The sequence below is a fragment of the Gymnoscopelus microlampas genome (assembly GCF_963454915.1).
Source record: "Gymnoscopelus microlampas genome assembly, chromosome: 19".
Lineage (NCBI taxonomy): Eukaryota > Metazoa > Chordata > Actinopteri > Myctophiformes > Myctophidae > Gymnoscopelus > Gymnoscopelus microlampas.
This window is the reverse complement of record NC_139956.1, coordinates 46,142,658-46,158,885: the sequence shown is the minus strand read 5'-3', so window position 1 is coordinate 46,158,885 and position 16,228 is coordinate 46,142,658. Positions and strand designations below refer to the sequence as shown.

The window sequence follows — 16,228 nt, the reverse complement described above, 5'->3', positions numbered from 1 at the left end:
GGACATCCGCATAGCATCCCACCGAGAGGAATGCTGGGAAGTTCTTTTCCCTGTATTTCAAGCGGTGACTGGTCAATTACATGGTTTTCCCCTGTGGGATCGTCGTGGAAACAGAGATTTTTTTCTCCCTGAGTTTCCCAACAGTCCTTTGCCTGGGGGAATTTGGCCGAGGTCGACTCAAGGGTTTCCCCACATCACCCCTCCCCCTCATCCACCACCCCCACCACCACCCCCACCTCCCCTCCCCTCCCCCAAGGCTGGTCCAAGGAAGGATATGCTGCCTCAAATCACATCCACAGCTCCCCCGCGGACATCACAAAGTCCCCCCCCTCCCCCACCCTCACCTCTTCCCCCCCCCCACCGACCCCCCAGTGACTGAAAGGGACAATGGTTACTACTCAACTGAAGACATGGATGCCATTTTTTCAACTAGAGGTACTCACATTGTTCACTTGAATATTAACAGTCTTAAAAACTCAAACAAAATGTCTGAGCTGAGATCCATGTTTGGAAATGGCAAGGTGGACATTATTTAATTCTCAGAAACTAAGTTGGATAATTCCATCAAAGACTTTGAGATTGAAATAAAGGGCTACAATGTCATCAGAAAAGACAGAAATCTCTCTGGGGGTGGGGTTTGCATCTATGTAAGATCAGACATTATTTACGAGGTGATCCCAGATATGGATAAAAAACCCACAGAATCGGTCTGGGTCAAAATCTTATACCCACATGCAAAACCACTGATTATTGGCGCCATATACAGACCCCCAGATCAAAATGCTTTTTATGACTTGATTGAGAATCATGTGGCGGGTTTAGGAAACTCTGAGACGGTACTAATTGGTGACTTTAAAGCAGTACAGTGCAAATTTCAAAAAAAACATTTTTAGCAGCCTCTGCTAGTCATTACCGTCACTGCAGGACGTTTGTTTATTACTGCGTTACCCAGAATTCCATTCGTTTTCACCGGAAGACGGAAGCGTTTCAAAAAGCGTTCTTTTAATTGTTTTATACGATCTGTGTATCGTTTCTCGTAGCCAGTGGAGCTTTAGTTACCGTGAGCTGTGTTTTCTTTTTCTGTTTTTTTTTCGTTCTTCAAATCATACAATCTGTTAAAATCAGCGTGAGTTTCCTTTTTGTTATTAGCGCGGTAGTTCCTGGCCAAACAGGAAACCGGTGCATTTCCGCTTCCATTTTCCGGCCAGATGACGTCATTTTCGCGGGACAGTCAACCCCGACCATGTTCAATAGAAAATATATAAATAAAAGGCTTTCGGGGGCGAAATTCATGGAGTGGATGTTGTGAAACATTTGCCACTCACAAAAGATATACAATTTAACTTTAGTTTTATTGAAAAAGTTACCTAACATTACTTTAACACCTGTGTTCTGAAGGAAGACTCAGCGACCCTCAGTCCCTCAGAAAGTTCTGTGACCTGCACAGCTTTTACCCAGCTGATAAAGCATTTTACAAGGGTGGGCATTGCTTCTCAATCAATCATAGACCTAGTGTTGACGACGGACCAGTCCAGAATTTCCAGGAGTGGTGTGATAGAGTGCAGCTTAAGTGATCACAATATAATTTTCTACACTCGGAAGATTCACGGACCTAGAGCTCATTGTCACAGGACAATCAGCTGCAGGTCTATGAAACACTACTCAAGTGATCTTCTAACAACAGCTCTTGAAAAAATGGACTGGTCCCATGTCCTAAATTGCACCTCTGTGGAGGAGTCATGGTCCTGTTTCAAAAAAGTTTTTTTGTGTGTTCTTGATAACATCGCACCCACAAAGGTGGTGAGGGTCAAAGCATGCACAGAACCTTGGATGAAGGGTGACATTTTGAATGCCATCAAACTCAGGAACAAAAGCTTCTCCGAGTTCAGAAAAAACAAAAGTGAGCAGCTACTTGAAAAGTGCAGAAAACTACGAAACGTAGTTACTAATTTGATAAGAAATGCCAAAAAGATTTTTTTAAATGAGAACATAGAGGCAAACAAAAGCCACCCACAAAAACTGTGGGAGGCACTAAAACAATTAGGCTGCAACGGAAAAAATCAGACAAAATCTACAAACATTTGCATTATTTCAAGTGGCTCGCTCACTATCGACAAGCAATTGGTAGCGGACTGTTTTAACAGTTTCTTCACCACAGTTGCAACCCAGTTGGTAAGCAAACTCCCTCAGCATTCAGGTCTGTATAGTGGGGCGGCGTGGCACAATAAATCAGCCAAATCGTTCAATTTTGCGATGAAAGCGCCAAATTTGGCAGAAGTGTTGATTGATATATTGGGAACAAAACTGGATATTGGGACATCACAAATTCTCACCCTGGTGGGCGTGGCAGCCATTTTTCAAAATGGCCACCAGCAGTTGATCAAATCTTTGTAGTTTTTGTCCTATTAGGCTGAAATGTTGCTCAAGTATGTGAATATGAAGGTGTGTGGGTGTGCTCATGCTAATTGCATAAAAGGGGGCGTTGCAATGTGAGTGGCCTAATTAACAGCAATATTTTGGGAGAATTGTTCAAATGGTGATACAAGCGAGAAATTTGGTACAAATCATCTTTGGAGATCACACTTTGATTTAGGACACCGGGCCACTCATAAATCAAAGATGGCAGCCATGTTTTCAAGATGGCTGCCAAAATGTTACTGTTTTTGCATTTCTGCATAATTTTGCCAATAATTCTTTGAGGTAAATTACCAAATCACCAAAAAGCACTCCCATAGTATGTTTTGAACATTTTCAAACAGGAGTTACCATTTACGGTGAAGGCCAACTCAGCGTATCAAGTAGCATGGCTTGAGTCCTGTGGTAGGTACTGGGAGCTGATGTTAGGTGTGAAGATGAAGAAAGAACAATGCTCTGTGGAGCTCAGGGAGGAGATAAGAAAGGCAGCCAGAGAGATAAGGAAAGTAGGGAGTACAAAGAGATGAGGGGTAAGGCGTAGAGAAAGGTGGTGAGGGTTAAGGAAAAGAGTATGAGTAGTTGTATGAAAGGTTGGACACCAAGGACGGAGAAAAGGACCTGCACCGATTGGCTAGACAGGCACTGAGATGGGAAGGATGAGCAAGAGGTTAAGGTGATGAAGGATGGATGGAAATGTTCTAGCAACCGAAGACAGTGTGTTGAGAAGATGGAAGGAGTACTTTGAGGGAACGGATGGAGGAAAGTGTCAGTGTTATTCTATTCGTGGCTCATAGGAATAGACTATGCGACAACCAGGAATAGTTTGGTGACCACTGGAGAGACGGTTGACAGCCGGAATGTAGACAGCATGTGGGAGCAATATGGGTTAGCGCTCTAGCTTGTGTCTTCCGTGAGGAAGAAGCCCAACAAATCCACGGTGAGGCCTTTAAGGAGGGCTATTCAAGCAAGCCGCAAGTGGAGCCTGTAGTACGACCACGGCCCAAGAAACATCACGCCAGAATGAAATGTTTGGATCAGGGGAGTCTGGTGCAGCGCTCAGGTCCTGGACATGGTGAGACGAAGGAGGAGCCCGGCCAGGAGGCCATCCACAGAGCCTAGTCCCTCCACGTGCCAGAGCCTCCGCTCTCCCCCAGTCCTAGCAGAGTAGTCCCGGATAAGCAGACTGAGAGGCCCTGTCTTGCCCTAAGAGGACTGACCGTGGGTAGCTACTGGGATGTAAGTCGGGGGCTTGATCAACCCCAGCCGGGTTACCTCGGTGAGGGTGTGTGTTGCGAGACCTGAAACACCCATCGACCCCAGGCTAAAACACTGATGATACGTCCCAGGTGCATCCATGTGATGTTTTTCTTTATGCAGGAGTTATTTGTAACAGAAGGATACCAGTGAGAGGGAAGATGTATAGGACGGTAGGGGGACCAGCCACGATGCCGTACGGCTTGGAAACGGTGGCACTGACGAAAGGCCAAATGTATGGCGTGTTTTTGAAATGTTTTAATTTAGATGGTTATAAATGGTAACTCCTGTTGGAAAATGTTAAAAAACATACCATGGGAGTGCTATTTGGTGATTGACCTCAAATAATTAAAAGATATGCAGAAATGCAAAAACAGTATAATGTTGGTGGCCATCTTGAAAAAATAAATGGCTGCCATCTTTGATTTAGGAGTGGCCCAGTTTTCTAAATCGAAGCGTGATCTCCAAAGAAGATTTGTACCAAATGTCCAACTTGTATCACTATTTGAACTATTCTCCCAAAATATTGCTGCTAACTAGGCCACTCCCATTGCAACTCCCCCTTTTAGGCAATTAGCATGAACACACCCACACACCTTCATACTCACATACATCACGCAACATTTTAGCCTACTAGGACAAACATTAGGAGGATTTGATCAACCGCTGGTGGCCATTTTGAAAAATGGCTGCCACGCCCACCAGGGTGAGAATTTGTGATGTCCCAATATCCAGTTTTGTTCAACATATATCTATCAACACTCCTGCCAAATTTGGTGCTTTCATCATAAAATTAACGATTGTTTTGGTGTTGGGCTATGCTGCCCCATAGACCACTCCCACTGCCACACCCCCTTTTTGGAAGATGGTATGAACAGTTACTCTTGGCCAACCTAACAGCTGTTCATGGCCAACCTTTCCACAACATTTTGTGAAAATCTGTGCATCTATATCAAAGTTATGCAATTTGTTTGATCGGCCACTCCCATTGCCACACCCCCTTTTAACCAATTGACACGAACACGCACACACAGCTTCACAAACATATACTTGACCTTCATGCTACATTTCAGCTTCCCAAGGCAAAATCTGTAGCTGCTAGAGGGTAATTTAGGAAGGTTTGGTGGCCATTTTGAAAAATGCCTGCCACGCCCACAAGGGTGAGAATTTCTGATGTCCCAATATCCAGTTTTGCTTCCGATATATCAATCAACACTTCTGCCAAATTTGGCGCTTTCATCACAAAATTGAACGATTTTCGTGCTACGCCGCCAAGCTAGTATGGCCCCGACCACACTCAAGCTCACTATGAGAAACTAGGGGCAAAAAAAGATTCTTTCTCTTTCAAACCTGTATTGACTGATGATGTGCAAAACAAACTCCTCGCCCTACAGCCAAACAAGGCCACCGGCCTTGACAACATCCCCACCAGATTCCTCAGAGACGCAGCTCGCAGCTCTCACAGCATTTTCAGCTATGAACTCTCAAAAATCCGTACCTGGCTTACCGATAACAAACTGTCACTACACCTTGGGAAAACTGAATCCATCCTATTTGGGACCAAACATTCCCTCAGTAAAATGAAGGTAAATGACTTCAAGGTCAAAGTCGATGACACAATCATCACTAGCAAAGAAGAGATTACCTATTTGGGATGTATTCTTGACAAATACCTGACAGGTGAAAGCATGGCATCAAAGGAGTAAACCAGAGAAGCAGATTTATGGGCAGAGTTTCCTCTTTTGTCAATCCTCAGGCACTCAGGACCCTCTCAGGGGCCCTGATTCAGCCCCTTTTTGACTATGCTAGCTCCTCTTGGTACTCCAACACCTCAGTGTCACTGAAGACTAACCCTGCGTTTTAACAGCGGGCAACTCTCGGGCGATGCCGGGCAACATCGCCCAAAATATAATGAAAGTCTATGCGAGCCGGCGATCGGGCGAAGTGGGCGGGGGGGCGATGAAAGATGGATTTTCTTTATCTTTTTGGGCGATATCGCCCGGCATCGCCCAGAGTTGCCCGCTGTTAAAACGCACCGTAAGCTTCAAACCTCCCAAAACAAACTGATTTGACTACTTCTCGGACTGGGGCCCATGACCCACCTTTCTCCCACTCACTTTGCCAGCCTAAGCTGGCTCAGGGTGGAAGACAGGGTTATACAACTAAAAATGGGACTGGTCTTCAAAATTGTAAATGCAGATTTGCCCGAAATGCCCCCGATACCCGCATATCTGTATAAGTACCTCGAAAACGTTAGTGACACCCACAGTCACAAAACTAGAGGGAGCGTAAACAACAATCTGGTAACACCCACCCATAAAACAAACATGGGCAAATTCTCCTTCTATAACACAGCCACCAAGGAATGGAATAGTCTAACCCCATCCCTCAAAAAATGCAGTTCGCTGGGCTCATTCAAAACAGCACTAAAAACTCATCTTTCTGGAGGCCTAAAGAGGAGCTAGTACCAGTTTCCCGGTAGACAGACGACCCCCCCCCTCCCCCTTTTTTTTTTGTACATACTTTTTATCTTATTTTCTAATGCTTTTTTTGTACATAATGGTATATATTTTTTCCTCTGTATAATTATGTTGATTTTGAACTGTTTGGCTGCTACTATATATGTCTATGAAATTAATTCAAGGACCCCAACGGAAACAAGCCCGCAAGGACTTTTTTGGCCGGACCTTTTAGACAAAAGCATTATAAATGTAAATGTGTTGTTATACATTCTTTTGCCTAATAAAAATTTCAATCAATCAATCAATCAATCAATCAAAATCATTTCATTACGGATGTGGCTCAATGCCACTGGAAATGGACATTCAGAATGTGAGCTGCTTTTAAGCATAATATTCTGTCTAATTGATCTTTTTCCAATAATTGTTTCTCTTTTCGAGTTCGTCACATTCACATCCTGTCCAGTTACAAAGACCACCAATTAGAACATTATCTCTTCCTCCAGATGACTCCAACCAGTCTGTAATATAAGTATTTTACACATGCTGCGATTTGAAGAAACATCAGCAGATTTTTCCGTGGCTATACACAGAACAAATTAAATGTATGTAGCACTGAAGAGCCCCATGGTTTCAGTTCTGTTTCTGACTGGACCAGCATTAATATCATTTTGCGACATGCTCCGCCTCCTAAACAATAGGAGCAAATTATTGAAAAAATAAAATGAACCATTTTGTACACTCTCAGAGTTACACACCCATAAGGGGCCATTTGGAACCCCCTAAATTAACCATGAGGGTCCCTGGACCACACTTTGAGACCCACTGGTGTAGCAGAGTGTTTCCAGTGAGCCAACATGCACAATATCAGCACCCTGACTCTGTTTGACCAGAATGGAACAGAGCCTTCATTAGATCAATGTATTTCCAATATGGCTGCTGCCCATAGAGCCTATTGGTAAGCAGATGTGTAGTGATTGAACTAAATTTGGCCCAATACCGCCTTCAGTTCGGTCACAGTGGCGTTTGGACTCACCAAAAGTTTGTTTCTTGACGCGCTCGCCTCGCTCACTCCAGCCTGGCTCCTTCCAGCAGCACTTGTATTGGTAATAATAATAATACCCCAAAGTCACCCAAGTGTGTGTATTTCCTAATTCCTTTTGTTTCTATGTTTGTTTCCTAAATTCCTAAGTGTGTGCTATAACGTGCGGTAAGAACTGTTGCTTCTCTCCGAGTCCAAACACACCGGAGTCGCACACGTGTCATTATTACATTACATTCATTATATCATTGAGTAGGTGACGTGAACCACCACCAATGCGCCATATGCTCCCTTGTGGCTTGGCAGTGCAATGACACCACCAAATAAGGAATATAAATCAAAATATAGCCGCAAGCAGCGATAATACGGGGCCAGTGAATAGAGAGAGAGAGAGACATGGAAACGGAATAGATTGAAGAGAGAGAGAGTGACATGGAAACAATAGATTGATGAGAGAGAGAGATGGAAACATAATGGTTTGATTGGACATCTCAACCTACTGCCATTAACAGGATTCGAACTCTCAACCTTCAGACTAATAGGCTGCAACACTACCTATAGTGCTATAGCTTTGTCCAGGCTGATACTGTCTGTTGAAGATCATAAACTCTTGCCTTCTTTCATGAACCAAGCCCCTGTTTCACTAAAACTAAGATCACTTGTTCACAAACCATTTACCAATGAAGAAATTGTACATCTCCTCAGAACCAAAACTAGTGAAAGTAGCCGATCTACAAGCTCACAAACCATGAAAAGTTGTGAGCTTGTAGATCAGCTATTTTCAGAATGAAGTATGTCATACGTTGAAAAAACGTACTCTCAAATAAGCATTTCAGGTTATCTTTACCATTTGCACATGTATTCATTGATACAGTCATGTTGTTTGCAATTTTAAGTCTGCATCAAGTGAGGCTTGAACTGGCGACCTTGAGATTGTGAGGCATTCATTTAAGGGAGACGCCATTGGCCCAACAGACAAGTAACTGTGAAAAAGGAGATCACACAGATGATACAGTTTCACGCAAATAGCTGAAAAATCCTGGGTTTAAGTGTTTTTCAAACTGCTCAAAATTGCGGACAATCTAAGGGCGGAGCTTACTGGTCAAAGCGATAGATGTGTTCCTCATCAGTCAAGGCACAAGTGTAAGCAAGTTTCACGACTTTCGGCCAAACGAGGCATGACTTTTGCCTGTTTAAAGTTTGCATTTTCAAAAAATTGCTATAGCGCCCCCCTTTGGCCAATTGGAGTGAGATTGGTTTCAGTGATATTTGGAATGACTCTGAAACGTTACTGCAACGTTTCAAAGAAATGTGAGTCTTGCATGTATGTGTTAGGGGCAGATGAATAATTTTCATAAAACTGCAATAGTTAACATCTATTTCCTCCTGGGATTTTTGAGTAATCTGCAAAAAACATTTTACACATGAACTTAGGACCTTTACCGACAAAACAAAAGCGGCGGATTTTCCATAAGTGAAAAAATGCAGAAGTTATGAGCCAATGGCTGTTTTTCATATAATTCAAAATGGTGGGCGATCTAAAGGTCAGAGGTCAAAAGTCAGACCACGAAAGTTGTCGGGCATGAAGAGACGCATGTGTGTATCGAAGTTTCATGGTTGTAGGTCAAACAGGGCATGAGTTGTACCTGTTCAAAGTTGGCACTTTCAATTGAGTGCTATAGCGCCACCCTTTGACGAATGAGTGTGAGAATTATTTCTTGGTAGTTTTTCATGAGCATCTACCACATGGCCGAGTTTCGTAAAAAGCGTATGCACGGTTAAGCCAGAACTGGCAAAAACAAGTATTTTTCAAACTGCTCAACATTGCGGAAAATCTAAGGGCGGAGCTTAATGGTCAAATCGATACGTGTGTTCCTCATGAGTCAAAGCACATGTGTAAGCAAGTTTCACGACTTTCGGCGAAACGAGGCATGACTTATGCCTGTTTAAAGTCTGCCTTTTCAAAAAATTGCTATAGCGCCCCCTTTTGGCCAATTGGAGGAAGATTGGTTTCAGTGATATTTGGAATGACCCTGTACATTTCTGCAAAGTTTCAAAGAAATGTGAGTCTGCATGTATGTTTTAGGCACAGATAAATAATTTTCATAAAACTGTAATAGTTAAAATCTATTTCCTCCTGGGATTCTTGAGCAATCTGCACGAAACGTTTAACACTTGAACTTTGGACCTCTGCCTACAAAAATTTACAACGGATTTTCCATATGCGAAAAAATGCAGAAGTTAGGAGCCAATGACTGTTTTTCATATAATTCAAAATGGTGGGAGATCTAAAGGTCAGAGGTCAAAAGTCAAAGGGTGAAAGTTGTTCAGCATGAGGAGACGCATATGTGTATCCAAGTTTCATGGCTCTAGGTCAAACAGGGCATGAGTTGTACCTGTTCAAAGTTGCCATTTTCAATTGAGTGCTATAGCGCCACCTTTGGACGAAAGATTGTGAGAATTATTTCTTGATCGTTTTTCATGACCATCTACTAGGCCTGTAAAAAAAAATCGATTCATGAATAAATCGCGATTCTTAATGCCACGATTTTAAAAATCGAATCAAAATATTAAAATCGATTTTTTTATTAAAAAAAAAAAAAACTTTTTTTTTTTTTTTTTTTTTTTTTTTTTTTATAAGTTAGTACCTTTTTCACTGGCACTTTGTCTGAAATCAATGTCAGAAAGACTAGATGTTCTAGTATAATTAAAGCAAAGTGATTTGGGGTAGAAAATCGCAATAAATCGCAGAATCGAATATCAATTAATCGCAGAATCGCAATTTTAATCGAATCGGCACCCTAGAAAATCGCAATAAATCGCAGAATCGAATCGAATATCAATTAATCGCAGAATCGCAATTTTAATCGAATCGGCACCCTAGGAATCGATTTTGAATCGAATCGTGAGGTAAGTGAATCGTGACACCCCTACCATCTACCATATGGCCGAGTTTCGTAAAAAGCGACTGCACGGTTCAGCCAGAACTGCGAAAAGTGGCAGAAGAAGTGACAGAATACTGGCAATAACAAAACAGGTCCAGAGCTGAGCTCTGGCCCCGTAAATATAGCTGCAAGCAGCGATAATACGGGGCCAGTGAATAGAGAGAGAGAGAGACATTGAAACGGAATAGATTGAAGAGAGAGAAAGTGACATGGAAACAATAGATTGATGAGAGAGAGAGATGGAAACATAATGGTTTGATTGGACATCTCAACCTACTGCCATTAACAGGATTCAAACTCTCAACCTTCAGACTAATAGGCTGCAACACTACCTATAGTGCTATAGCTTTGTCCAGGCTGATATTGTCTGTTGAAGATCATAAACTCTTGCCTTCTTTCATGAACCAAGCCCCTGTTTCACTAACACTAAGATCACTCGTTCACAAACCATTTACCAATGAAGAAATTGTACATCTCCTCAGAACCAAAACTAGTGAAAGTAGCCGATCTACAAGCTCACAAACCATGAAAAGTTGTGAGATTGTAGATCAGCTATTTTCAGATAAAGTATGTCATACGTTGAAAAAACATACTCTCAAAAAAAGAAAAAAAAAACGGAAAAAAAACGTACTCTCAAATAAGCATTTCAGGTTATCTTTACAATTTGCACATGTATTCATTGATACAGTCATGTTGTTTGCAATTCAACTTAAATTAAGTCTGCATCAAGTGAGGCTTGAACTGGCGACCTTGAGATTGTGAGGCATTCATTTAAGGGAGACGCCATTGGCCCAACAGACAAGTAACTGTGAAAAAGGAGATCAAAGAGATGATACAGTTTCACGCAAATAGCTGAAAAATCCTGGGTTTAAGTGTTTTTCAAACTGCTCAAAATTGCGGACAATCTAAGGGCGGAGCTTAATGGTCAAATCGATACGTGTGTTCCTCATGAGTCAAGGCACATGTGTAAGCAAGTTTCACGACTTTCGGCCAAACGAGGCATGACTTATGCCTGTTTAAAGTCTGCCTTTTCAAAAAATTGCTATAGCGCCCCCTTTTGGCCAATTGGAGTGAGATTGGTTTCAGTGATATTTGGAATGACCCTGTACATTTCTGCAAAGTTTCAAAGAAATGTGAGTCTGCATGTATGCTTTAGGCACAGATGAATAATTTTCATAAAACTGTAATAGTTAAAATCTATCTCCTCCTGGGATTTTTGAGCAATCTGCACGAAACGTTTAACACTTGAACTTTGGACCTCTGCCTACAAAAATTTCCAACGGATTTTCCATAAGTGAAAAAATGCAGAAGTTAGGAGCCAATGACTGTTTTTCATATAATTCAAAATGGTGGGAGATCTAAAGGTCAGAGGTCAAAAGTCAGAGGGTGAAAGTTGTTCAGCATGAGGAGACGCATATGTGTATCCAAGTTTCATGGCTGTAGGTCAAACAGGGCATGAGTTGTACCTGTTCAAAGTTGCCATTTTCAATTGAGTGCTATAGCGCCTTTGGACGAAAGATTGTGAGAATTATTTTTTGATCGTTTTTCATGACCATCTACCATATGGCCGAGTTTCGTAAAAAGCGACAGCACGGTTCAGCCAGAACTGCGAAAAGTGGCAGAAGAAAAAGAAGTGACAGAATACTGCCAATAACAAAACAGGTCCAGAGCTGAGCTCTGGCCCCGTAATTCCTATTGTAACCCAGGTGGAAAACCCAGCTTACATAAGTTAACCAGGTTAACTAAGACATGATTGTATTTTTTATTTGAAATTCATTATAAGTTGTTTTATTTAAAAACATGCACAAAACGATCTACCTCTAAAACTATTCTACCTCACTAGTTTGGTTGATTTGTGTTTCACGAGGTATACTTGAAAGCATCACTGGTACAGAGCAGCAGTTGTGATTTACAAGCTCACTTGAAAGCCTCACAAGATGCGCAGTGAAAAGTGACGTCACCACGTCAGCACGTTCTTTCACACCGCGACTTCAACCTGAAAACACCCAGCAGTTAGCTGAGAGATAAAATAAAAACGATATAATATAACTAAGAACAGATACACCAGCTGTGGCTACAGTGTGGTGCTGTGTCTTAGCTTCACAGAGGGGAATCCTACAGCCGTTTGGTGCAAGAACAAGACGTTAGCCCACTCTGTGAGATAAACAAACAAATCTACACATGTTAACTGTAATGAGCTAACTCAATGCTACATGATGCTAACGCTAGCACCCTGTTTACATACAGGCTAAACGGGTGCATTTCTCCATTCCGACATGTCGCCTTTCCGACGTTGACGAACCCTATACCTAACCCTAACCCTAACCCTAACCGCACGCGGAAGCCACTAGTCGGAGTGGTGAGATGTCGGAATGGAGAGTGAACACCAGGCTAAACACCTTGTGAGATTGAGTCCTGTCCTGACGTCGTCAATACAGGAACATTGGATGAGATTTGGTGAGATATATGGCTGTTGAAGTGTTGCTGCTGTAATGTACTAGTGTTGTGGAAAATATAATGTGATTGTAATTATTACAAAAAACGGATTTAATCCAACCTTATTTTATAAAGATGCACTTTGAAATGGAGTTGTAACTCCTTATATGGTAACTCCTTATATGGTACAAATGCACTGAAAGGGCATTTTATATTGTTTTATCATAAAGGGAAGAAGATAAGATTTATTTTACTGACACTGTGAAACACAGTCAGTGTTGATTGGTGCCTTTGGGTGCTGTACTGTTACAGAAACACTATGTGTATTTTATTTTGCACAGATGTTATTTTGAGTTCATATTTGATAAAATGTTTGTATAATAGATACACTGGTTAAACTGACGCAGTTTAATTCATTTATTTTGTATTTAAACCAGTTATTGGTTAAAAATATGCCAAGCATATGTGATATCATTCTATAATTCATTTAATTTGGATTTGGAGTTAAAAATACAGTTCATAGAGTATTTGATTAATAAATACTCAGCTGATGTTGATATTAAAATCTTGTACAACCAGAAAAGAACAGAATAGAGATGCAGAAGGTATTTAATTCATAAATAACTTAGATTATAGACTAAAAGAAATTGACTGATTACAAGCCTTTGACTTGACTTTTGACTTAAACAGAGCTCTACAAGTGACAACTTCACTTAATGACAATTCATTTTCTCTTTTCTATTTTATTTGGGGGTTATTGTTCATGCCGGCTTATGTACCTATGTCAATTGTAATTTCATGTATGTGCACTATTTACAATTGCTAAAAACACTAAAAGGGTGCCAAGTGGTTACCCAACCAAAGCTATTGTGTCAATCTGATGTGTTGTGTGGTCATCGTACAATCGAAAACACCTCTTCACGGACCTAGAACGATGCGTCCACCATAATACACGGTAACGGGGTACAGGTGGGGGTTACACTATGGAGCCAATAATAAAGTGAACTTTATACTGTTTGTGCAGCAGAGGTATTGGCTGCAACCTCTGCGGCTTCTTGCAGTAGACAGATCTTGTTGATTGGTCTATCCAACTGTCCAGTCTTTGTCTTTAGCTTCACTGATCGCACTAGGCCTCTCTTATCAGGGTAAGTGTCTATTATTTTTCACATCAGCCATGAACCTCTTGGCGCAGTGGGATCCATAATGATGACCAAGTCACCAACAGCAAAGCTTCTCTTTTGTTTGTTAAGGTTTCGAGGCCATCAGGCTCGAAGCCTTTCTTGGGATACTAGGCTTTCACTATTCTTCCGCCGCTTTTGCCAGTTCTGGCCTAACCGCGTGGTCACTTTTTACGAAATTCGGCAATATGGTAGAGGGCTCTGCCAAACGGCGAAAACCCGAAACTCACAACCATTGGCCAAAGGGTGGCGCTGTAGCACTCAATTGAAATATGCCAACTTTGAACAGGTACAACTCATGCCCTGTTTGACCCACAGCCATGAAACTTCGATGCACACATGCGTCTCCTCATGCCTAACAACTTTCACACTCTGACTTTTGACCTCTGACCTTTAGATCTCCCACCATTTCGAATTCTATGAAAAGCAGTAAAAAAGACTCTTCCTTCGTACAGATTGAGCAATCTGTACGAAACTGTATACACATGAACTTTGGACCAATGCCGACAGACGTGAGCAAGCGGATTTTCCATAAGTGAAAACGTTAAGCTTTTATAAGCCAATGAAAATTGCAGTTTTATGACAATTATTCATCTGCCCCTAACACATACATGCAGACTTACATTTGTTTGACACTTTGCAATATTGTAGAGGGTCATTCCAAGTATCACTGAAACCAATCTTACTCCAATTGGTCAAAGGGGGGCGCTATAGCAATTTTTTGAAAATGCAAACTTTAAACAGGCAAAAGTCATGCCTCGTTTGGCCGACAGCCGTTAAACCTGCTTACACATGTGCCTTGACTGATGAGGAACACATGTATAACTTTGACCAGTAAGCTCTGCCCTTAGATTGTCTGCAATTTTGATCAGTTTGAAAAACATTTAAATCCAGGATTTCTGAGAAATTTGCGTGAAAGTGTGTCATGTGTGTGAACTCCCTTTTCACTAGTTCAGGTGTGTAGGTTCAATAGCTTGATAGCTTAATCATCTGCCTTGAAACCACAGGGTTGCTGGTTCGAATCCCACCTCAGGTAGAGGTTCATTATAATTGCATTGCACACAACATGACTATATCAATGAATACATGTGCAATTGTTAAAGATGACGAGAAATGCATACTTGAAAGTAGTTATTTTCAATGTATGACGTACTTCATTCGCGCTTTAGTTTTGTTTTGTTGGATTCTCCCTTTTCACTGTCGAAGGCTGTGTATTGGATAGCTCCACCAGTAGAGTGTGAGTCTCATGTGCCGAAGGTCCCTGGTTCGAATCCCACTTATTACAGTTCACATTTAAATTGCATTGTACAAAACATGACCCTGTTAATTCAGACATGTGCAATGTTTAGACAATAACACGAAATGCTTTTGAGAGTAGTTGATTTTTATGTATGACATACTTTCTTGTGAAAATAGCCGATCTACAATCTCACACCTTTTTAGATAGCAACGCGTTGTGAGCTTGTAGATCGACTATTTTCCACTAGTTTCCATTCCGAAATATATTGAGCAGTTTGAAAAACATTTAAACCAAGGATTTCTGAGCAATTTGCGTGAAAGTGTGTCATGTGTGTGTGAACTCCCTTTTCACTAGTACAGGTCTGTTGGCCCAATGGCTTAATCATCTGCCTTGAAACCACAGGGTTCCTGGTTCGAATCCCACGTCATGTAGAATTCATTATAATTGCATTGCACACAACATGACTGTATCAATGAATGCATGTGCAATTGTTAACCAGTAAACTCCGCCCTTAGATTGTCTGCAATTTTGAGCAGTTTGAAAAACATTTAAATCCAGTATTTCTGAGCAATTTGCGTGAAAGTGTGTCATGTGTGTGAACTCCCTTTTCATCAGTTCGGGTCTGTTGGCCCAATGGCTTAATCATCTGCCTTGATACCAGAGGGTCGCCGGTTCAAATCTCACCTCATGCAGACCTCAACTCAATTGCATTGCACACAACATGACTGTATCAATGAATAAACATGCAATTGTTAAATGAAACGCTTATTGAGAGTAGTTGTTTTCAATGTATGATGTACTTCATTCCCTCTTTTGTTTTGTTTTGTTTTGTTGGATTCTCCCTTCTCACTGACCAAGGCTGTGGATTGAATAGCTTGATCAATACAGTGTTAGTCTCATGTGCCAAAGGTCCACGGTTCAAACCCCACTCGTCACAGTTTACATTTAAATTGCATTATACAAAACATGACCCTGTTAATTCAGACATGTGCACTTTTTAAACAATACCATGAATTGCTTTTGAGAGTAGTTGTTTTTTATGTATGACATACTTTCTTGTGAAAATAGCTGATCTACAATCTCACACCGGAAGAACCTATTGGACGGAAAAACCTATAGATATCAACAGACACCATCAGGGAGGCCATATCTTTAGCTCAATGAGAAGAGAGGCAGCCTGTGAATCCATAGGTCGCTGGTTCGATCCCTGTCCCCAACAATGCGTTGAGGTGATCATCATTTGGAATTCCCCCTATAGA

The 16,228-nt window shown here is 41.4% G+C and overlaps 1 protein-coding gene across 1 annotated transcript in view; it reads right to left on the bottom strand.

The window, feature by feature from the left end:
* LOC311034548 (NACHT, LRR and PYD domains-containing protein 3-like) overlaps window positions 1–16,228 on the bottom strand; it is an 82,347-nt gene that overhangs the window by 26,440 nt on the left and 39,679 nt on the right. The window lies entirely within an intron of this gene.